We start from the raw sequence: 23,143 nt of genomic DNA, 5'->3' as shown, positions 1-23,143 counted from the left end.
ATTCAGATGGAGGGAGCCACTCCTCAAACTCCACTCAGGCAAAGCACTTTAAACATTTATTTGCCCCGTTAGGCATTCATTGGGACCGAAGATTGGGCAGAAAACACTTGCGCATGCAGTGAGGAAACGATCGGTAATGAAACTCTGATCCATCTGCTCATGCATGCGCGAGGGTAATGGCAATAGACAGAGGACTGCTCCTCGGGCACGCGTCTGTCCTGCTCCCGCTCCACAAATTGCATCAACGCTCACTGGAGCGCATAAAACAGCACAATGTTAATCACCAATGCGAGTGCATGCAATCGCGAAACCCATTAAGCAAAAACAGCATAAAAGTGCCCAGGGCCCCGTGCTCATTTCAAAACACGGGGCCCCGCTTCTGTCTGAAAGGCTGCATTTTCATATTCAGCCCACCTGCTCCTTCAGGCCCCTCCACAACGCGATCACATTGCAATGTTACGCGAGGTGTCTTGACCTCGCTGGGGCTGCAATGGTGCGGGGAGGGGAAAGACTAGGTAGGGGATGTGACAGCAGCAAAGTGGGCTCTCAGGGACAAGGGCGGGGCAGCACTGCTGTTAAAATCCTGTGAGAAGTCTTGTCTGCCCTTTGTGTATTCCGTTTCCAGGCAACAGAAGACTCATTTGTTTCCAAAAGGAGCTGGACATTAACAGGCAAGGACAGATTGATGAGGGGAGGAGGGAGCATCCAGCTCAGACTGGCACAGTAGAGCAGTTTAGCAGCGTGCCCCACTACTGCTTCCAGGCACAGGGGAGGTGATCCTCACCCCCTGGACCTGGGAACACCGGATCAGGCTGCAAGGTTAGGTGTGGGGCCCTATCACTGGGACATGGGCCATTATCCAATGCTGCGAAGTCCATGGCAGCTGGGCCTCGCAGCCCTCCCTCGGGCTACAAAATCTAGATGTGGGCCCCTTTCGCAGGGCTTTGTAGCCTTTATATAGAGGCCCAGGGCAGGGGCCCCTGTCCTTGGCCTTGCAGCGCTATACTGTTGGATAACTAGATTTTCCTACACAGCTTCCCAGCCCCGGTCACCAGTGCTAAACTTAAAGGGCTGTCTAGTAAATGCAACTAGGTGTGGAAAAACCTGTTAGTTACGTTTCTTTTATTTTTCCAAGACTTTGATTACTTTGCACTCAAGTTTTCTTTTGTTTTTGCTTGTGGGTGCTGTTCTCAAAGGATGAGGATTGTTTTATTGCAAAGGTACATTGTTTCCTTCTTATGTGTATTTTCTGAAATTATGTGTTAACACGTAATCGTGCAGTAAACCCCAATGCACAACACTCCGCACTACTCCAATCCACGCCAATCCACCTCATCTCACAACACACCAATCTGCCCCACTTAATCCAATCCACCCCAGACCAATCCATACACCTCCACTCCACCACACTCCAATACTCCCACTCCAGTCAAAAACAATCTGCTCCACTCCAATCCAATACAATCTACGCCACTCTAATCTGCCCCACTCCATCCCAAAAAATCTGCTTCGCTCCATTCACCCCTACTCCAATTTGCCCACCCCAATCCCCCCACTCCATCCTAATTCACCCCCTCCAATCCACCTGACTCCATTCCAATCCAACCCACCCCAATCCAAATCCACCTCAACCCAATCCAATCCACCCCTCCCCAATCTATCCCACTGCAATCCAATCCACCCCACTCCAATACCCAAAAATCTTCCCCACAACAATCTGCCCCACTCAATCCAAAACAATGTGTCCCACTCCAATCCAAAACAATCTGTCCTACTCCAGTCCAAAACAATGTGCCTCACTCCCTTCTGCCCCACCCAATCTGCCCATCTCCAATCTGCCCCACTTCAATCTGCCCCACTCCAAAATAATCTGCCCCACTCCAATCTGCACAACTCTAGTCTGCCCCATCCAATTCAAAACAATCTGCCCCACTCCAAAACAATTGTACCCACTCCAATCAGCACAACTCTAGTCTGCCCCACCCAATCCAAAACAATCTGCCCCACTCCAATCTGCACAACTCTAGTCTGCCCTGTCCAATCCAAAACACTCTGCCTCACTCCAAAACAATCTACCCTGTTCCAATCTGCACAGCTCTACTCTACCCATCAAATCTAAAACAATCTGCACAACTCTAGTCTTCCCCGTCCAATCCAAAACACTCTGACCCACTCCAAAATAATCTGCCCCACTCCAATCTGCATAGCTCTACTCTACCCCATAAAATCCAAAACAATCTGCCCCACTCCAAAACAATCTGTCCCACTCCAATCTGCACTACTCTAGTCTGCCCCATCTAATCTAAAACAATCTTCCCCACTCCAATCTGCACAGCTCTTGTCTGCCCCATCTAATCCAAAACAATCTGCCTCATCCAATCCAAAACAATCTGCCCCACTCCTAAACAATCTGCCCCACTCCCAATCTGCACAACTCTAGTCTGCCCAAACCAATCCAAAACAACCTGCGCCACTCCAATCTGCCCCACTCCAATCTATCTCAACCCAGTCCACCCATTCCATTCTAATTCTCCAATGCATCACAATCCATCCTACTCCAATCCAATCCACCCCACACCAATCCAACCCACCCCAATCCAATCTTCCCGACTCCAATCTACCTCACCTCAACCCAATCCAATCCACTTCCTCTCCAATCCATCCCACTGCATTCCAATCCATCCCACACCAATCCCAAAAAATCTTCCACACAACAATCTGCCTCACTCAATCCAAAACAATTTGCCCCACTCCAACCCTAAACAATCTGCCCCACTTCACCTCAAAGCTATCTGGCACACTCCAGTTCAAAACAACCTGCCCCACTCCAATCAGCTCCACTCCAATCTGCCCCACTCTAATCAGCTCCAATTCAAAACAATCTGCCCCACTCCAATCTGCACCAATCGATTCTGCCCCAATCCAATCCAAAACAATGCGCCCCACTCCAAAACTCCCCAATCCAATCTAATCCACCCCAAACTAATCTAATACACCCTTCTTTAATGCACCCTACTCCAATCCACCTCACCCCATTTCACTCCTCCCACTCCAATCAAATTAATCCACCTCACTCCACCCCAATCTACTCCAATCCAATTCACAAACTATCTCAATCCACTACAAACCCACTCCACCCGATTCCACCCCATTCCACTCTACGGCACTCCACTCCATGACTCTGCACTCTACAACACTCTCTGCCACTGAACCACTGAACTCTACTCATCTGTATGACACTCTAATCCACCTACTCCACTCAACAACACTCTACTCCAACAAATACAGTCTATGACACTCTTCTCCTACCACTCCCCTCAAGGCTACTCCATGCCACTAACTTTTAACCATGCTGAAGAGCAGCCACACTGGTGTACAACACAGCACATACACATTGCCAAAGCCAATAGTTCTTCTAGGCGAGACCTATAGACTTTGCCAATGCTTGGTAACAGTGATGTTATTCTGATGCTTAGCCTAGAATATTTAGCATGTTAAGATGCACACATCTCATTGGGTATTAACGCAGTGGTGAAACGCACCATACCTATGTGGTGGTGTGTCAAAGGTACTTTTAGCTGTGATTTGAATTATCATTTACAAGTAATAGTGTTTCATTCCACTTTTTCTAAGTAGTTACTATTATACGATTTAATAATGCTCATATAATGGACCGAGGAAGGACGATGCCTTGCATAGATTCAAACTCCTGATCTGCAGTTATTCAGCCAGAGTGCGACTCACCAAACTATTCTACTATCAACCGATTGCCTCCTCCCCAGGCTTTGTTTAGTTAAAAATGTGCTATCCAATCGTATGCCCCTGGTGCAGCACACATAGAAATAGCAAATTGCCAGAGACGCGCGAGCACTTCAGCCAAGATGGCCACCTCTATCGGAGCTCCGTGACAGAAACGGCCCGTTTTTTCCATTAAACGACGAATTTGTGTCATAATTTCGGCGCGAATGACGGCGCTTACCTGCTTCTACTATTTCTTGCCTCGGAGGTGATTTTCGAGCGTTTTCTACAGACGGAAGTCTCCTTTTTGGCTCCATGGTTCCTGCTCCCAGCCTCCCCTTCAGGTACAGCCAGCTTTGAGTGCTTTAGGGGCGGAGTATTCTTCAGGAAAAGGCCTGGCTTGGGCCTAGCCATGCCCACAGTCCCATTTAGCTGCTGCACCACTAGTTTTGAAGAGATTTTTGTTGGTTTTCTTTATAATTACCTCTTTTCTCTTGTATTTTGGTGCTATTTTTCGCATTTTGGATATTATTCACACTTAGTTGTGAATTTAATCACCTCAAAATGGAAACGAAAAATCTAGCTACTAATAAACGAAAGCAGCAAGTTTCTCCTCCCCCAAATAAATCTAAAGTGGTGGAGTCAACTGAACCTTCACTTGCATTAATTTTGGAGCAACTTCAAGCATTGCATCTGAATACTGACACTATTGCCTCAGAAGTTAAACACATTCGCAAAGAGATGGCTTCTATTTCAATGAAAGTGTCTGATAATTCTATCAAAATTCAGAATAACAAAAATAAACTTGACGCTTTCATGCCTTTAGTGGCTAAAATATCTCCTATGCATGCTCAGCTGTTAGACATGGAAAATCGCAATAGGCAATACAACCTTCGTATTTTTAATTTGCCTGAAGAAGTTGAAGGGTCTGACTGTCGCTTATATTTGGAATCTTTACTTCCTGGTCTTCTGAATATCAAGTTTCCAGAACCATTTGAGGTGGATAAGGCCCATAGAGTCCCCTCACATCGCAATCCTCAACTTACCAAACCCAGGCAAATGATATTCAAAGTTCTACGTCATCATCATCTGGTGTTAATCAGGAAGGCTGCGAGAGAAATTCCTTCACTTTTAGTGAATAGTCAAAAAATTTTCATTCATCAGGACTTTGCTAAAGAAACGGTAGCTATACGTAAAGAATTCTCTGCTTATCGCCCACAGCTGCGAAGCCTTGGATTTAAATATGGTCTTTTTGATCCTTCGACAATGCGCATCCGGAAAGACAATTTTTCCAAATATTTTCAACGTCCTGAAGATTTAAGGCAATTTCTTGAACAATAAGCCTCACCATCCATGGATACTCATGACCCTAAAACTTGACTCTTTCTTATTTAACTTTCCTTGACATTTACATGCATAATCTTTTGTTCATGGGCTCCAACGGTTTTTGGCCATGCTTGCGGAACGGGTGTTCGTTTCCATGTTTCTATTTATGTTTCCTGTTTGTTCCTTTTTCTTTCCTTTCATTTTCTCCTATTCCTCTCTCACATATAGAGTTACTATCTTTATTTCTAATCTAGTCATGTTTTTCTTCATCTCTTCTTGTTTCTATCCTTTTTCTTCCTTGCTTCTTGTTTCTAATGGCTAATCTTCACAATATTAAAATTACTTCTCTTAACGTGAAAGGTTTGCGACACCCAGTTAAGCGCACAAAAATTTTAGATTATCTAGGTAGGTGCAAAGCTGATATCTGTTTTGTTCAAGAAACGCATGTTGATGATAAGATTTTACAGTATATGAGTAAAAAATGGGTAGACACTATTATATCTTCTCCTGCTTAGGGAAAGAAAAATGGGGTTGCAATTTTCTTTGCTAAACGATTGCACTGTCAGATTTTAAGTAAAATTTCGGACTCTGAAGGCAGATATCTTATAGCCAAAATTAAAATTCATGATTCTACTTTATTTTTGCTCAATATTTATGGTCCCACGGCAGATGATCCAACGTTTTGGACACTATCACTACTGAAGTTTTAAAATTGGGTAACGTCCCATTGATTGTTGGGGGCGATTTTAATGTTATTGTAGACCCATTGTTGGATAGGTTATCTGCCAATAGATTTCGTCCTCCCAAAGTGTTCCATGCATTTAAGGCCTTTCTTCATACCACAAAATTAGCAGATATTTGGTGCTTACACTTCCCCACTGAAAAATGTTTTACCTTCTTTTCCAATCCTCATGCTTCCCACTCCAGGATTGATTATTTTTTAATTTCACCATCTCTTATTCAATCTGTAACTACCCCAGTCATTGGTACTATTGATATATCGGATCATGCTTTAATTTATTTTGTTTTAAATGTTTCTTCCACTTTCCCCAAAAAAACTAGGTGGCGTATGAATACTGGTATTTTCCTCACTGAAAAACACAAACCCAAATTGTTGCAGGCTATTCGAGATTGCTTTTTGTTTAATCCGGAAGATTCTACTTCAGTTGTTAATAGATGGCATGCTTTTAAAGCTTATATTAGAGGTACTACAATTTCTATTATGGCTCATGAGAATAAATTATTCAATTCTGAAATTAAACATTTAGAGAAGCAAATTGCAAAACTTGAGCGATTATTTAATACTTCCAATGATCCCCAATACAAAGTCAAATTACAAAAGCTTTGATACAAATTCAATGCTCTCCTTAGTAAAAGAGCTGGGGTTCAGCTTTCTAACTCTAATGCTCGATTCCGTTTTAACTCTAATAGGTCTGGGAAACTCCTTGCAAACTACTTGCGTATTAAAAGGAATAAAACACAAATTACCTCTATTCATGGTCCTCAGGGCAAGATAGCTTTATCCCAAAATGATATTGTTGAACAATTTTTACGCTTCTATTCCACTCTATATAATAAACCTGATTTTTGTGATAATTCGTTAATTGATGCATTTTTAAATTCCTGTGCTTTACCTCAAATTTCCCCTTCAGACAGACTTGGATTAGATTCGCCCATCACTAATGATGAAATCCTGACAGCTATCAAGTCACTTCCCAAAAACAAATTTCCAGGACCTGATGGTATCCCTGCTGAATTTTACAAAGAATTTTAAGTCCACCTTTTGCCTTATTTATTTCAACTTTTTTCCTTTTTTAGTTCTTCTGGAACCATTTCAGGATCTTTTGCGGAAGCTTTAATTGTTGTCCTTCCTAAGCCTGAAAAAGATCCTACTTTAGTTTCTAATTATAGACCTATTTCTTTAATAAATCAGGATTGTAAATTATATGCTAAAATCCTTGCCACTAGATTAGCCCCTGTTCTTCATTCTATTATTCATCCTGATCAGTCAGGATTTATGAAAAATAGATATTCTGCTAACAACACACGAATCCTATTACATGTTATAGAACAGAGCTCACACCTTATTCATCCTGCAGGAGTTATGGCTTTAGATGCGGAAAAAGCTTTGAGAAAATTCACTGGCAATTTTTATTTAGTACTTTATTATCATTTAATTTTGGCCCCTCTTTTATTCGTATCATCGCTGCCTTATACTATGCTCCCACTGCTCGTTTATTTATCAATGGCCAAATTTCCTCTCAATTTTCCCTTTTCAGAGGTACCCGACAACGTTGTCCCCTTTCTCCACTTTTATTTCTGTTGGGAATAGAGCCTTTTCTCAATTATATACGTAATTGTGATGATGTTCATGGTATTACAATTAACGATGTTACTATTAAAACTTTAGCTTATGCAGACGATGTGTTATTATTTATTAGTAATCCAATTTCCTCTGTCCCCTCCTTATTAGACATTATTGCCAAATATTCACTAGTTTCTGGATATAAACTTAATGTTACTAAAACAGAATTTTTTCCTCTTAATGTTTTTTGTACCTCTGATATGTTACCTATATCGGATATTATTTGGCAAAAAAGCAAACTTAAATACCTGGGCATTCTAGTTTCCTCCTCCTTATCCTCCACATTAAAATTGAATAGTAATTTCGTACTTGAATATGTTATAAGCAAGACTTCTAGATGGTCTTCTCTTAATCTTACTTGGTGGGGGAGAATGGAATCTATTAAAATGAATATTGCTCCAAAAATGTTTTATTCCCTTGCAATGATTCCCACTCAGTTTCCTCTAAAATTTTATAAAGACATTGATAAATTATTATCCAAATTTCTCTGGAACAATAAACCACCCCGAATTGCATATAAAAAGTTGAAAGTCCCTAAATGTCAGGCAGGTTTCGGCCTTCCTGACTTTTATCTTTATCACAAAGCTTTTATACTTAAACAAAGTTCCTTATGGTTTACTGTTTCTTCTCTACATAACCCCCCTATTTGGTTTGATATAGAAAAATCTATTGTTTATCCTTTCCCTCTCTCTTCCTTGTTAACTATGTGCCATAAATCTACTATTGTACATCGCTCTTCCATAATCAAATCCTCAAGATTGATACTCAATGATTTAGATCTCAGTTTTGCTTTGCCACTAAGTTCTACTATGGAACTGTCACTTTGGTACAGTACCTTTCTTAAATTAAATAGGAAGATAACTTTCTGGACTTCCTGGATTAAGGCGGGTATATTCTTTCTCAAAGATGTTTTTTGCAATGATGCCTTTATCCCCTTTGATCACCTTCAATTAAAGTTTAAGTTGCCTGATGCTGATTTGGTGAAATATCAATTGTTATGTAACTCAATTTTAGACTCCTTCCCGAATGGTATTCCCTCTACACTTACACCTGATTTAATTTGTTATCTTCATGCTGTTTCTGCATCTTCCAAAGCTGTTTCTATTTTGTATAAAAAATTTGCTCCTTCTATAGGTACCAATATCGGTAGACTTTCAACATTCTGGAATGCTGAGCTTTCAACTTCTATTTCTGATGACTCATGGAGGGTTATTTGTCTCAATAACATTTCTGGTTGGTTGCCAGTATCTATTTATCAAGCGAACGCCTATATTTTGTTTAATTCCTTGTGGTCACCAGTACGTTTGCATAATGCCAAATTATTACCCTCAAATCTTTGTTGGCATTGTAATTCACACCCTGGTATGTTACGTCACATGTTATTTGACTGCCCTATTATATTCAAATTTTGGTCTGAGGTTGGGACATAATATTGAAAATATTACCAATTCATGATGTTCTTTCTTATGAGTTGTTAATTTGTAAATCATTTGTACTCTCACATTCTCTTCCTGATTTTCAAGCAAAGTTGTTTAATTTTTTGCTTTCAGCCGCCCTAAAATCAATTACTTATTGTTCGAAAGATGCTTCTTCACTTTCTGTTCATGCTTGGTGGTCATGGATCATACTCACAAGAAGAGGTGCTCAGCTATCGCTTCAGGGAGTTAACCATAATTTGCTTTCTTTTCAATCTTTTTGGTCACCTATAGATTCTTACATGATGTTGTAATTGCTGCTTTTATGATTACTCTGCTTATCTAATTACAAATTGTTTGCAGTTTATATTGTTCTGTTTATAGTAACTCTGTGTTTTTTCAGTCATATGATATAATGTATGCCCTTCCTTCCCTCTCTTCCCCTCCTTCTTCCCTTCCCTGTTCTCATTTTTCTTTCACTCTGATTGCCTGTTCTTTTATGATGATTTATTAGTCCATTATTACCTCTTTATATTTTATTATGATCACTTGATTGGATTTTATTGCTATATAATGCCTCTTTTTTGTAGTGTCTCTTTATGTCATTCTCATTTGAAACTTCAATAAAATTATTCTGAACAAAAAAAAAAGAAATAGCAAATTGCCTATGATAGTTTATGTGCAGGAAGGTTGCGCAGGGGAAACGCATGACTGCACCGTATTCTTGAAAACATGGTGCAGCCCTGCGTTTTCAGAATGCAGAAGCGTGGCGTTAGCAATGCTTGCTTGGCGCTATACTTCTCCATTCTGTTGTACGTTGCCCATAGGTCTCTTCAGCAATGACAAAGATGATCAATAGTCCGGTGATCGTGGTTTTCTATCATGTCAATTTTTGTGATGTCACATTCAAATTAGAGGGGCCTCACATCTTCCCTTTCGCCCAGGGCCCCACAAGTCCTAGGACCGGCCCTGATTGTACCGATATGAAAGATAAAAGTCACTTAACTCGCTGCTGCAGCAGCAAATAAAAAGAGGACGGACATCGGGGCCAGGGACATTTAAACCTATGGGGGCTAGGATGATTGGTGCATATGTAAGAAGGGGTTGTCCTTGCGGATTATGTAGTTTAAAGTTTGATTGGCTGCTGTATTTGCTTCAGTAAAGAAGGAGAAGCATAATACGAAGCCTCCGTGGTGGTCTGTTCATCCACAGAGTTATCACGTTCGATCCGAGAGAGACGGCAGGGTTTCAGCTGCTAATGAAAAGGATAACTTCTTCTAAACTATTCCATAACTTACAAAAAATGCTGCAGAGTCCAGCTGCGACCAGCCTCGAACCGGAACCAGTTCTGCATCCAAGGTGAAGAGGAACTTTAGGGCTTAGTAATAGAAAAGGCACAGCTGCGACCTGCTTCGAACCAGAACCGGGTCTGCATCCAAGGAGAAGAGGAACACAAGGGCAGAGTAATAGAGAAGGCACAGCTGCGACCGACCTAGAATCAGAACCAGTTCTGCATCTGAGGTTAAGAGAGCAGGTGAAACACGAGGGCAAAGTAATAGAAAAGGCACAGGGCGATCTGTGGGTGTGCAGGGAATGATGAATGTGACTGTGTGCGTCTGCAGCATGACCTGCATATTTCATACGCACCTTCTGATGGTGCCCAGAGATACTGTCCCAAAACAGCAGCGGTTCTGCTGTGATGGATGGCCCTGTCACAGTCAGGTAGATCAACAGTTCCATCCAGCAGCTTCTGGGCTTTCCTCTCTTTTTATCAGTTCTACTGTACTGCATACAAGCGGCCAGCACAGCCGCCAAGAGCTTCTCCCAGGTGTTAGCTTTTATACAGATATACTGCGTGCAGATTTATGCAAAGGGGAATGCTTTATTTACACCTGTAGTGTTAATCACATGTTTAGTGCATGAAAATGTTCAGTATATGGGACTAAGAGGCTTTTAACTATGACAGATGATTCATATAGAGAAGAATAGAAACCTCACGACTGTAACTGTGTACTCTACGCCTCTCCTCACAGCGCTAGCACTGGGGAGTTGGAGTCTAAAACCTAGGACAGATAGCATATGGACTTCATGCAAAGGATGAACAGAGGGGAGTGGGTATCTCATTGCAGCATCAACTTTACTCTATTCAGAGTGAGAGCCCAGGGGAATGGGTGTCACTGTACTGGCAGAAAAGGTTTTTGAGACATGCTTCACTCCAAGTAGCTGTTGTTTTGTTTTTCTCACTCTACTACCTTTTGCTGGACGTTTCACTTGCCATTTAATTTTTCATACTTTGCCAGCTGTGCAAATCCCTTGTACTGATATTGACTGTGCTACTGTAGTAATCTGCTGAAAAGACACTGGGGGTATTGTCAGAGCCCCGTTACTGACCCTCTTCGTGGAACTGTCTCTCTGCCTGCCCGAGTCCTCCCGCTGCCCCATGCAACATCCCCAGCGGCCGCCGAGCGGAGGACTCGGTTACCCAGCAACCCTAGCGGCGGCGCCACCTGAGGACGTCAATCAAGGCGCCCGGAGGCGCTTAAAGCTCGGGCTCCCCCGGCATAGAGTTGTAATCTGCTGAAAAGACACTGGGGGTATTGTCAGAGCCCCGTTACTGACCCTCTTCGTGGAACTGTCTCTCTGCCTGCCCGAGTCCTCCCGCTGCCCCGTGCAACATCCCCAGCGGCGGCGCCACCGGAGGACGTCAATCAAGGCGCCCGGAGGCGCTTAAAGCTCGGGCTCCCCCGCTACGCGGGACGCCGGGCGAAGCCCGGGCCAAGGGCGGGCCCGTTTAAGCCCGTTAAAGACCGGGTGAGACTGGACTGGGCCTTCCCTCTTATTTTTGATCTAAAAGTTATTCTCCACTTTTATGGACTATACATATCCAACATTGTTTATCACGTCTTGCTAAAGCCCTCGTACGTTGTAAACTATCATCGTAAGTGTTATCTATCGTCTCCTATTATGACGACGAGAGGTTTGAGGAGAAAAGCTGCACAGGGTGCAGCACAGGTGATTGGCCCAATAGACCAGTTTATCAACAGAGCCAACGATGCCATAGATCAAGGCATACTCCTGTTGGATCGCAGGGTCTCATTAGATCTGGCAGCAGCTAAGCGCTCCTCACTGGGATTACTAGCGTCAGCAAGGACACCCAATAATCCGCGGGCAAACAATCCCGTAGTTGAAACACGTGTTGACATCCATACTGTCCCAAATACGGTCGACTTGTCGGCCTCTTTGGCCCTAACGGACTCACAACTTAGCCAGCCGCTGGACAAAACCCCTGAACTTTTTGTTACCCCGAGGCGGGTTAGTCCTGCCATGGAAACTTTCAGGGGGAAAAGGGAGGGTGCTATACCTAAGAAAAAGAGGCCAGCAAAAACAAAAGTAAAAGGGAAAGCTCATACTGTATTAAATGATTTACCCTGTACACAGGCCCAGGTCCAAGACTCTTTAAGGCAGGAAGTGTTACAGACTAACCACATAGATATTGTAACTCCCTCCTTAAATGCAGAAAACTCCATTGACACTGGCAGCCCGGAGGGTGGGTGCAAGATCTGTGGGTTAAACAATGAACTCTTAATTAGACTAGATGAACTTATAAAATCCTACATACACCCCATAGCAATGTCCCTTTCAAATCTAGAGAAGAAACTGACTGATTTGCAGGCACCCGTAATCGCTCCAAAGGTGCGTGCAAATGTTCCTAAGGGGGTAGGGATGGCCACAACAGGGGCACAAGATTCGAATAAGAATATTCGTCCGGTAGGCATTCCAATAATCAAAGCCACCGTCCAGGCCACTAGTCTAAAAACGAAACCCGCCCCAGCAGACGTGAAGAAAGCGCCTGTGGTCCAAAAAACTCCTGTTACACAAGACTCGCAGAAGGTAGCCCCAACTAAACCAACAGGGGTACAACTTCCCAACAATAGGAATAGGGGGCGAACGGGGCTTCCAGTTCATTTACCCCCGGAATGTAGCCCTTTTGTAGTGATAATGACGGGGGTTCCAGTGTTGAGTCTCAATACGATGGAACCTAGTTGGTCCCTCAAAAACAAGGTACAGCACTGGTTCAATATGAAGAGACCACTGCCCCCACACTGTGTGAGTAGAATCTCAACGGTTCGCAGAGTCCCCTGGATAGGCAAGGAGTTGAAAAATATCTCGGGGGATTGCGTTATAGTCAACTTTGACGATCCCCGCACAGTTGACCACATTTGTTCATGGGCCCCGACAGTAAAAAACGATGGAATCGATACTAAAAGACTCGCTTTTTTCTATCCCCCAACAAATTACTACAATGGAGGTCAAGGAGGGGACTGGACCCAAGTAGGGAACTGGGACAGGAGAAGGGAGTGGGTAGATTGGTCAGGCTACGGAGGTCAAGGAGGGGACTGGTCCCAAGTAGGGAAATGGGACAGGAGAAGGGAGTGGGTAGATTGGTCAGGTAACAGAGACAGAGGCAGGCCATTCGATGTAGATTGGAGAGGCGTACCAGTTACCAACAGGTTTGACTGCCTAGAATTGGTCGATTGACCATCACCGAGTACTCCACAAAACAGACTCCTTTCACACCCTGGCCGGACAACCGGTTGGGCCGATTCCACAGTTCCAACAAATATAGTATCAATCATTAGGAATACTCCCCTGGCAACAACGCCAAAGTTTGGGTTAACAGGTATCAATATGGACCATTTTGGGCCTGTTACTACTGATACTATTGTTACTACTGAAACCAAGCTACTAGCAGATATGGGGGAGGTAGAAAAGTCTAGCTTACTAAATTTAGCGCCCTTTGAGGAGACTATCCACATTCAAGCTACTCCCGATAATTTAGAGGATTCATCACAAGGCTTACTGTTAACAGTTACGCATTCACAGGAGGATAGTATAGCGCACCCAAAAATGAATGACATGCCAAACCCCTATTTAACTTTCTCTGTCCTATATTGGAATGTAGCTGGTCTTCGCACGAAAACCAATCTTCCGACATGGTTAGCCACAGTTAATTCTCATCAGATATTATGCTTACAGGAGACATGGTCCACTATGCCTGTACACTTACTAGGCTTTAAAACCTATTACGTTCCCGCCAGTCCCAGTACCTCAGGTAAATCCAAGGGTGGTCTTGCACTTTACGTAGCAAATAATCTACCATTGATGGAAGCAAATATCGTGAAGTGCAATGAGAACTACCAAATTTTAAGGGTTACAATCAAAAAATGTGTGACGATCTTTTTTGTTAACTTCTACAACAACCTCTCTCAGGCAGACTGTGTAAATACTCTAACCGAAATAACATTTCTCTTGAACGAACAGCGGATCAAGCTCATCACCAAGACATGCTATTTGATATGGGGAGGGGACTTTAACATGTCATTATGTACTAACTGTAAGAACGGTAATTGTGGCTTAACGGATGTTAATGGCTCTCCGCTAACGCATTACCAGCATACAAAGGAAGGTAACTGTCTTAATGATTGTTTATTTTCCCTAGAAATGGATTTTGCAAACGATCTAGTCGAACCGCCTGTTGACTTTATGCCAGCATTTCACGGGAGGGGTTTGTCAAGTGTAATCGACTACATACTTTGTTCTCAAAGCTTAAAGGGCCAAATTACTAATTTTATCACAGGTTCTGACTCCAGTAGTGACCATTTTCCTAACAGTGTTTCATTAATATTTCGAAATGTTCTTTCTCAACCTGATAACCCGAGTCTATTGAATCAACAATCATTGACTATGGATAAAATAAATGGGTTTTCAGTAAAATGGGCTAGAATCGACCCAGCTGAAATTTCGAGTAAAGTTGTAAGTAGAGCCCTACCTTGGTTGAATACCTGTTTGGCTCTAGACTCTTCTCCAAAGTTGATTATCAACAGTTTTTTGGAAATTGTTAGAATAATACGGGAAGAGCTGACTAGCAATCAAAAGTCCAAGAAACCAAAAACTAATGGCTGGTTTAATTTAGATTGTCGTAAAGCCCTGAATAATTTAAAATCAGCCCTACATAAACCTGTAAGAGACCATGACGAAATTAAAACACTCAGAAAGGGTTATAACGTAGCTCTATACAATCGCAGGAAAGAAATTAAGAAAAAACTGTGGGCCCAACTTCACGAGAATTGTCTAATAAAAGACAGCTCCCTGTTTTGGCGCACGGTTAAATCACCCTTTTTGGTTGATACCGCCACTGCCCGCCATCTTGATGTGGTGGTATCGGCCGAAGAGTGGGTAGCACACTTCTCCAAAATATTTGGTGGTTCACTGATACAGACCACCACTGAAGGTAGGGAGGATGGAAATGGTAGTACAAATCAGACCTATCCAATAGACCTGGTTATGACTGCACTATCTTCCTCTAAGACTGGCAAGGCACCAGGCCCGGATGGGGTACCTCTGGAGATCTTTGCATACTGTCCAGACCTATGGACACCTCTTATCACACAGGTTATGACTGCTGTTACACATGTAGGTCTAATAGATTCTTGGTCCACCTCAATTCTCCTTCCTATCTTTAAGAAGGGTGAGCGTAATAACCGAGCCTGCTACAGGCCGATCTCCCTCCTGGATTCATTGGGTAAAGTTGCGGGTCGGTTAATCCTGGAGCGTCTCCAGGAATGGGCAACCACGAATAACATCATGACCGACCTGCAATATGGCTTCCAGGAGGGCCTTGGCACTGTGGAGCAGGCTTTAAATTTAGCCCTCTTGATTGGCAAATATGTAGGAGCTAAAGGGGCTAACTTATACCTAGTGTACGTCGACCTTAGCGCAGCTTTTGATTGTGTCATCCACTCAAAGCTGTGGGCTATACTCGGCAAGCTAGGGGTCGACCCCCCCCCTTATTAATTTTCTCCACGAACTTTATTCTGACGCCTCCGCTTGCGTCAGATATGGAGTGAATGGAGAATTATCACCATCTTTCGTTGTCAACAGGGGGGTTAGACAGGGTTGCGTCCTGGCTCCCTTCCTATTTAATCTGTACACAAACGGCCTAGAAGTGGCCATGCTTGAAGGGAGCCAGGACCTTCCAACTATTAAGCACCGCCCTATCCCTGCATTATTATATGCAGATGATTCTGTCATATTAGCAAGAACACTCAATCAACTTCAATTACAACTAAACAAGTACTGTGAATTTATGTCCTCCCTGGATTTAAAAGTAAACAAAAACAAAACCTTCGTAATGCATATTGGGCCAAGGGCGAAGAAAACCAAACCAATAGGTATAGATAATGTCAGGTTGGAACGAACCAGTGTCTATCCATATCCAGGAATCCTAGTGGACGACAAACTAAGCTGGAAGCAAGGTTTAGCTAGTTAAAAATTGCTCTTTCAGAGAGCAACTTCAGCCCTAGTTTCCTTTTCAAGGAAGTTGGGTAAGCTTGCTGCAGCTGAACTATTAAAAATCTACCACGCTAAATGCCATAGCATAGCGACCTACGGTGCAGGGGTCTGGGGGTACGCACCAGTTGAAGCCCTTCAAGCAGTTGAGAACGGGTTTATAAAATATCTGCTGGCCGTACCTCAAAGCGCACCCACGTATGGCTGTCACATTGAGCTGGGAATCGATTATCTGATCGATAACATCAGGATCCAACCGATCCTTTTGTGGCACCGTGTTTGGACCAAAACGCAGTGCCACCTAACCCACTCACTCTTAACAGACTGTTTGGCCCTAGCTAATTGGCATAAAATTCCATGGCTCCAGTATGTAAAAAACTTCCTAGGCGATCTGGACTGCATTGTATACTTTTGGGATCCACCCGCGTTGATGAACATTACTAGGAAAGATTTGAAAAAACTCTGCCTCTCCCATCTTAGGGAACTACGTTTGACACAGGAAATAAGCAAACCCTCAAACGCTCATATTTTAACACTTCAGACTTCCTTGGGGATCCAGCCATACTTAACCTTTTATTTAAGTACTTACGATAAATATTTATTGACTAGGTTCAGATTTAATACATTTCATCACCTAGTCACATATCCCAACCAGCAAGACTGGTCACATAATTTAATGAAATGCCCTTGTGATGGGATTTCGGATCAGTCAACAATCCACATAATACTGTTTTGTAGATACTACACGATCCCACGTAAGCGCTGGATTCTGCCTGTACTGCGCACATTGGGCTTAAGAACATGTCGGCCCGCTTACCTGGCACTACAGTTCTTGGACTCTGTACATAATGCAAAATGTGTAGCCGGCTTCTTAAAACTATGTCTAAATACTCGGCGCACTGTCTGTGTGGTTTAGATACCTGGGTTAAAAATTACACCCTCATTGTTTAGTGCTGCTCATGGACCTCGAATCTAACGTCATTTCTGTAACAAATATATTAGAATTGCGCCCAAGATAGGGTGTAGAAAAACTCGAGGCCCAGTTTACAGTTCTAATTGTATGTTATTTGTTAAACGTAGTTCTTTTTAATCTTTTTTTTTTTTAAATAAGGAAAAAATATGTGTACATAATGAATTGTGCTTTTATTAATTAAGATGTATTTAGCAATGTAGTCTTTTAACCAGTGTATGTACTTTTTATGGTTATGTAAAACTGTAACCGAATAAAAGTTTTTATGACATTACTGTGCTACCTGTTGCTCTACCACCCTTACCCCCAGACAGATCAACTTTGGTTGCTCTTCTGTCCTTTTTGTAGGTCTCAGCTAGACAGCACATGTTCTGTCTCTTCGAGACATGTTGTTTACATTTAGTGAGCTACAGCCCGGCCAGAGGCTTACTATTTGTTAGGTGCAACGTCGCTTTCATAAGCTTCATTGCAGTTTGCCATGGCATGCATGAGTCATGCCTCTTCTTGTGTTTGGCCCTCTATTTAGAGCATGGACCAAGTACTTGTGTCCATCCAATGTTCTCTTTTTTTGGAGCTGCTTTTTAAATTGTGTTTATGCACTCCATAACGAGTGCTTGTGTTTTCACTCACCCCTTTCCCCATTAGTGTTGCTTCTTTTCTGTCTCTGGAACAGCTTTCTCAACATTGCACGTACCAACTAAAAAGAAATTAAGCTGATATGCAGTGAAACAGAATTTGTGAATATTGCAGTTGTTCGCCTGGAGCAACACAAATTTAATGCAAAGACTAAAATTACACTAAATTAATACATTTTATCAACAAAGTACCCACATTTAAAACAGCTCCCAAGCATTTGAAACTGGATAGTTGTGCTTTTCTTCATGTACTGCAATGGGATAAATGTGTTCTAGGATGGAAACGTATTTTTCACTTTTCAAAACAAATTGCCTATACACCTATTGATAGTAGAAAGGAACGTGCACTTCATCGTAATAATGCTTTTATTTCCTCATGGCACCGCTTCCCCTCCTTTTTAATCGCACTACTGCTCCTCCATCTTCATGGCACTGCTTTTCCCCTCTCTTCCATGTGCAACTCCTCCCTTTATTCATCGCATCGCACTCTACCCCACTACAATCTACCTTATTGCACCCCACTTCAGTCTGCCGCAATCTGCCCCAACTACCTCACCAACACCTACCCCAGTCTACCCCACTCCAATGTACCCACCCAATCTACCCCTTCAGTCTACCCCATCTCTCCCACTCTAATCTACCCCACTCTGATTTACCCCAGTCTACCCCACTCCAAGCTACTACACCCCAGTCTACCCACCTAAGGTCTACACCACTTCAATCTACCCCAGTCTACCCCATTCCAATCTATTCCAATCTACCCCACTCCAGTCTACCTCAACATATCCCACTGCATTCTACCCAAATCTAGCCCACTCAAATATCCCCCACCAAATCTGCTCCACTCCAATCTATCCCAACCTACCTCACTCCAGTTTATCCACTAAAATCAAAACCACCAAAATCTACACCAATTGACACCGCTCCAATTTACTCCAATCTACCCCTCTCCAATCTAGCTCAACCTACCCCACTACAATCTACCCAAGTCAATCCCACTCCAATCTATCCAACTTCAGTCTTCCCCACCTCAATCTACCTCATTACCCACTCCATTCTACCCCAATCTATCCCACTCCAATCTACCCCACCCAACATACCCAACTCTAATCTACCCCAGTCCAATTTACTGCAATGTACCCCATTCTACCCCAACACAGTTTACTATACTACAATTTACCCCAGGAAAACCTACACCACTTCAATCTACACCACTCCAGTTTACTACAATCTACGCAATCTAGCCAACTGGGTCAACATGCAGTCCCCGAAGCACTTCACCTAATGTTCAGTCACAAACATGAGTAAGCATGTTTTTACTGGGATCTCTGCAGGCCTGTTTTGATCAGGCAAGTCTTAGGCAAGTCACTGCTGGTCCATGGCTACATGTCGGATTAAACATAAAATACAGAATAGTGTCTCGAAGAGTCTGTGTCCTTGCACAGAGACGCACAGGCAGAGGAGAACATGACATGTGATTGCCTGGTCACGAACCGTGTCTGGACCCATAGCGCTAACACAGAAGACAACAAATTCAGAGGTAGAACTTTGTTAAACCACACAGCCAGACTTGCTACAAATGATAGCCTTTTGACTGAGACCTTTGTTTTGGGCTCGGGTGAAAATGAATAAGAAAGCCCCCTTGCCACCTGCAGGTTGCTTCTCCAAATGGAAAGCAGACAACGTGCATGCCCTGGTGATTGTGTCCCAGGGCCGGTATATTATGCCTGGGCAAATATAAGCATATTTTACTGAGTCCAGTCTAGATCACGGATCCGGCTGAATAATAGCTGCCGGATTCATGATAAAGCTTGATCCCCCTCATTTCCTGCACTGGATAGCACAAGTGCACCCCCAACTCCCGCTGATATAATGGGAAAACTAAAATGATAATAAAACCCATTTATATCATTTTATTTTTCTTTCCCCACTAGAGCCAGCCAGGTCTGGGCTGGGCCATGATGACAGCAGAAGAGGAGTAGTGCAGCACTGTAAGTGCACATGAAGGTTTGGCCAGTCGTTTGAGGTCGGCCAAACCGCCATGCACACTTAGGTTTCCCCAACACAGGTGTGTTGCACGGCTGGGTTGGAGAAACTGCACAGACTCCAATGCATGGCAAGAGCCGCAAACCGAGCTGCTCAGACCAATCCTGGTGCTGCTCTCATGCTATTTAAAGCAGCACCGGTATTCGATGGGGAGCCGGTGCTGGTGTCCCAGGGACTGAACTGCTGGGGCACTGACAGGAGAGAAGAGGGGTACTGAGGAGGGAGGGAGCGTCGGCGGCAGAACAGGAAAGTTTTTTTTTTAATTCTTATTTCCCTAATCTCCCATTCCAGTCCCACCCTCCCCCGTTCACCCCCCACTTGAGTTTTGCGGTGGCCGCCACTGGCACTGGCATGTTATGTTATGTTATGTTATGTTATGTTATGTTAGTGGCAATCGTATAATCTGCATTCTTATATTGTTCAGTTTCGTTGTGCTATCAGTGTAGTAGCAGGGGACATCTAATAAAGCTGCCTCAATGGCTTTAAATGTAGACCGAGCCTGTTGCAGCTTTTAGTGATATATTAGGAGTTTTTGATTCTCTAGAAATCTACACTTTTATACCATTAGATAAAAAAACAACACTGAATGGCAATCAAAAACAATTTAGGAAAAGTTACATGTTAAACAAAGTTTGTCTACCATAGACTTTTAAATCACATTTCCCTAAAACACACTCGAGAACAGATGGAAGATCATCACGACGTCAACACGCTGCAGTTGCTCTTAAGACTGCGAAGTGAACAATTGCTTTAGCCAAGAAGGCAGCTTTGCTCGGTTTGTGCCGGACATGATTTGTGAAGGACTGTAAGAAAACAATTGTAAACTTGCTCCTCGCCCCGTAAGCTGGGGATAAATGCTCCCTTCTTGGAAGATATTAATGCACAGACTGAGATACGGTTCCTTATTTCAGCACAGATATGTCATTGGAAGGCACAAGAGGAGGATTTCTGGAAATTGTGGGAATAAATCAGCGAGAGGGCGCATGTCTCTTCAGAATACAATGAGTAAACACTGCTCCCATAATGAAACATCCCTCATTTGGCTGGCAGCGTATAATGGCCCTTGGAGCGTCTCCAGGCAGCACACGGGCTTTTACTAGATAATACTGATACATTATAGGGCCTTTCCACTGTATTAGATTATTCTATAATAATGTCACTTACAATGCCCTGGTTGTTTCAATAATTCATGTGCTTTATGCCTGTCATTTCCCAAATGTCTCTATTCTCCCCAGGAGGCACCACCCTCGTGGTCACACAAAGAATCTAACAGGGATGCAGAGGACTTAGTGACAGCGGCACAAGGAGGATGATTGCAGTGGAGAAATTGGACAGGCTTCTTGACAAATATGTGTCTACATAAGAGGAGCTCCTTCAATGAGACTAGCGGCGCGAGTCCCTAAATTATAGAATTTTATTACAGGACTGGTTGTTAGTTTAAGACTTATTCTTGAATGACTGCATGGATGACAGACATTACACAGACTGTTAGGGGATCCTTGTTAATCCTGATGAAGGCCCAAAACCCTGTTTAGGCTATTTAAAGGGATTGGAACATGTTGGTAATAGGTAAGTTTGAGACATTATATCTCTGATCACATCCTGCAGTTTTTAAAAAAATCTTTCCGTGTGTAGTCTTAAAATCAAGGCATCTCCTTTGTGTATACACAGAGGTAGTTTTAACAGTTAGTTCTGGACCCCTCTCTTATCAATCACCATTTATTTTGCTCTCCCTCAAGCTGAGGTTGAGCCCATATCCTACCAAGTAAGGCAGAGAAGCCAATGACGAACCACATCACAATGATGTGGTTGAAACTTGCCCTTCCCTCCGCTACGTTGTAGAGTACTTCCTATATTCCCAATAGGCTCTGCACATTGGAATAGTGTATCCTGTAGTTTAGATGTAGGACTGAAGTCAACTAGGTCTCTACCGAATATACTAAACTTAATTGTGTGTGTGCCAGCTAGCTCAGAGGTCACTAGAAACTTTCTCGAATAAACAAGAAGGGATTAGTTTCTGACAACTGCTTAAAACATGACAACACTGTTTCCCAAGAATAAGAAATATATCTCTAGATTCGCGAAAACAATAGATTGTTATTTCAGTCAGTCAATCATGCATGCTATGTTTCACCAGAGGTGCAGAGAAATAGAGAGACGGGCTTTTTCAATAAAAGGGTATTTATTGAACAGTCTTCTTTCTCAAGCATAAGAAATGAACTGCTGCAATCGTAATACTGGCTGTAAAGTACAGAGCATATAATACGAAGAGTATTATAAAATAATACTGTAAAAGCATGATATGGTTTCCAGGCCATCAGATACCTAAAATGCATAAAATACATACAGGGATGAATAATGACTAAAAGTACTCAACTGGTGCTTCTAAAATATGCCTACCCCGGTGTACCTAACCTAGGTCTAGTACAAGGGAAGAAGTAAGTAGGGTGTAGCCTAGTTTTAGTATTATTTGCCAAGAATCTATTCCAATAATTCTCTTAGGGTCTAATCAGCTCCGTACCTTGATTTAGAATGTAGGAGGTCTTGTATCTCTCTCTCAGGACCTGATTTACCAGCAACCCGCAAGGATAGCCTGGAAACACTGGAGTTGGATTTCTCGGCACGAGAAAGTACAGCGTCTCTCAGTGCGTCAGCTGGAGGGTCGGCTTCCTTCGGCACTTGCTGCAGCAGGGCGCATCAGGCAAGTAGATAGTCGAACTGCTCCAAACCACCGTGTGTTTGTTTGGACAAGTGTGGGTATATTTATCCCTTGAAGGTGCCGAGTTTGACGTAAGATTGGACATAATAACGTTATCAGAGACTTAATTTTCTGAAAACTCCATGATTTCTTGGATAACTTAATATTCATGCAGGGAGAAGTCCCTGACTGCTGAAGGCGGGCTTTTCCAAGAAATCGTTGTAGATTTTCGGAACTGGTGGAAGTAGCCAAGCCGTATTAGGACTACCTGAGGTATGTCTTAATATGGTTATGATTTCTATGCCTATATAAGGATATGGTATTTTATATCTATATAAGGGTATGAATCGGGAAAATTACACTAGGGTCCTAAAATGCTATACAACAACGTATTCATTGTATGTTGTCAGAATGTATTTGAATATTTGTCCATTGACATCAGAAATGTGAAGCTAGAAAATCTATGATTTTGCAGAGATCTACAGCCATCAAAACCACAAGAACATGGAGGAGGCTTAGATTCCCTTCCCTCTCCTGACCTTTGACTCCTGCATGCCTTAGGCCAATTAGGGTCCACCGGCACCCCTTAAGTGCACAGGC

Source organism: Lissotriton helveticus, chromosome 7, assembly GCF_964261635.1.
Source record: "Lissotriton helveticus chromosome 7, aLisHel1.1, whole genome shotgun sequence".
Taxonomy (NCBI): domain Eukaryota; kingdom Metazoa; phylum Chordata; class Amphibia; order Caudata; family Salamandridae; genus Lissotriton; species Lissotriton helveticus.
This window is presented reverse-complemented; position numbering follows the sequence as displayed.